The sequence below is a fragment of the Alligator sinensis genome, unplaced genomic scaffold, assembly GCF_000455745.1.
Source record: "Alligator sinensis unplaced genomic scaffold, ASM45574v1 scaffold109_1, whole genome shotgun sequence".
In the NCBI taxonomy this organism is placed as follows: Eukaryota; Metazoa; Chordata; order Crocodylia; family Alligatoridae; genus Alligator; species Alligator sinensis.
The window spans coordinates 931,701-934,293 of record NW_005841852.1 but is presented as its reverse complement, the minus strand read 5'-3'; positions in this window follow the sequence as shown (position 1 = coordinate 934,293).

The following is a 2,593-nucleotide window of genomic DNA, read 5'->3' as shown; positions in this document are numbered from 1 at the left end:
AGAGCGGACCCGCCCACTGGGGCGTTGCAGTGCATAATGGGAGTTGTGGTCCCTGGCGGGTGCCTGATGGATGCTGGGGGTTGCGGGCTGCTCGCTGTCCACAAATGGGAGAGCAGGCGAGGGCGGCTGAGAGCGCTCGGCGTCACGTGATGTTCATTAGTTTGCTTTTCATGGGGAGACGCTGATAGCCCTGGCGCGGGCTTGTGGGTCCTGGGCTGCTCCTGGTCCAGCTGGTTTCTGTCCCGCTTCAAGGTGAAGGACCAGCGTAGCTGTAAAATTAAAAGCATCTGAACAACCGCAGGATATGGCTCTCACTCCTTGTGCACAGCAGACCTTCGGCTGCAGCAAGAAGATAGAGAAGAGGTCTAAGCTACCTCATTGCAGAGGAAGCCGGACAGAGGAGCCTGCAGGACTTGTAGGCATGAGGTCGTTTTGGGGGGCATAGTTTTATTCTAAAGGGAAAACACTTCCCTGGTCAGTAGATCTGCTCTGCAGGCATATCAGTCAGGGCATCTCAACCAAATGATGAATTTAAATTTTTGCTAATTTTTACCCTGCCTCCACCCCCTCTAAAGGCCTGGAGAACCAGAAGAGCTGAGGAAAATGGCCTAGATTTTATTTTTCTTTTGTACCAAGAGAAGTGTTTATCAGTTACGCTTACACTAATACATGAAAAGTAACGGGACTACATAAATAGAACTGAATGGAGGATAAAATATATATATCAGGGCTGTTGTCACACAAGACAGAAATAACCCAGTTTTACTCATTTGATCTGAAGTTCTTAAAAGGGAATAAAACGCACAGAATCTCACAACAGCATTTCCACTTTAAAAATACATTTAATTGGGGAAGAGAAGAAAACTCAGATAAGATGAAAGACATTCCTGGCTGAATACTGTGTCAAAATAACAATTAGCAGAATGAGCTACATGTAACCACACAAACCAAACTACAACACCCACTTTGCTTACCTCAGGCCAGAGAAAGAAAAAGAAAAAAACTTTTGCCCTATTAATGCCTGAAGGAAACTGAGCATACATATGGGTGTGGTGTATGTGGGAGTTCTACATAATTCTGTTGCACAGAAGGAGAGGCGCTCGCATTGCAGTTATATAAAGAGGTATCTGAGGCAGATCTTGAAACATTCCTCCACCAGAGCATAGTGCCTTCACTTACTACTGGACAAAAAAGAAGTGAATATATCAAGGTGTCAATAGAGCAGTGTTGTAAAACAATATTACTGTTCTATATAAAGCTGGTTTCCTGTCATATTACTGTTGAAAGTGGTTTCTTAATTTAACTTATACTTTGGTATTATTTTATAGTTTGAGTGATTTTGTACCCTCATTAGTATAAAGTTTTGTCTGTCAAAAATAATTCTCTGTTCAGCAAATATAGCAGGGAAGTGCTTCTCTTTTACTGTTACTGTAAACAGAAAAAAATACAAAGCTGGAAGGGAGACATACAAAGTTAGAAGTACTGAAAAAGTCAGCGCTAGGGAGGATATATAAACATTAATAAGGGGACCAGAACTACTTGATGTAGAAGCTACCAGAATTGTTCTACACTGACATACTAATGTGCGGGCCGGGCGCGAGCCAGGCCCCTTTTTGTGCTCTGCGCGGGCTGTGGCCAGCAGCCCGGGCACGCGGGGTCGGAGAGAACGGGCGACACGCTAGAATTAGGCACGGACTCGTAATGGTAGATTGAAAGATTGTTTACTTACACCGGAGATGGTTGCGGTGCAGGCTGGAAAACTTGCTTGAGTTGCGGTTACAGACAAAACAACACGAACGACCACGTGGAGTTTGCTAGGCTCCACGGAAACAGAGCTCCGGATGCCCTGGACAAGCGCGCCACCGAAATAGAAACTTCGTAGATACGTCTTATAAAAATTATCGCTCGAAGACAGAAAGAGGTGGGCGATGGATCAGGTTGCCAAACCCCTCTGAATCTCACACAGGGTTTCTATTACCCTGCCGTGTACCCAGAGTCCCCACGAGATGGATGTGGAGTTCTCTTTAGCTTGGGCGGAAACCGCTCAAGCCTCTTATATGGCTAACTAGCCAATAGCGGGGAACAAATTTGTATGCGGGTGGCGGGAACTCCTTTGCACCGTGCATTTCTCTTGCAACTTGAGCAATGCACCCTGCAAATAAAGCTACAAATTGGCGGGAAATTCTCCCTTGCACCGGGGTTCTCCTCTGCAGCAGAAAACTCCACCGTGCAACGAAGCTGCAATTTAGCGGGTATAATTCTAGTGCCGAAGCACACACAAAATCATACCTTTGGGTTATGACAACTGGCTCTAGATAGTGCTCAGTTAACAAGGGCCCACGTCAGTAATTATTAGAGGTGCACCAATAGACATTTTGGGGGCTGGTACCAATAGCCAATTTTTAAGGAGGCATATTGGCCAATACCAATCCAATTTCCGACGCAGCTGTTATGGTGGAAAGAGAGAGGAGAGGGGAGGGGAGGGAAGGGGCACGGGGAGCAGATCAAGGCCCCTGTGGTGAGGGAGGAAGTGGGGCAGGAAGTGAGGGAGGAAGTGGGGCCAGCCAGGGCAGAGCATGGGATGAAGCTGTGG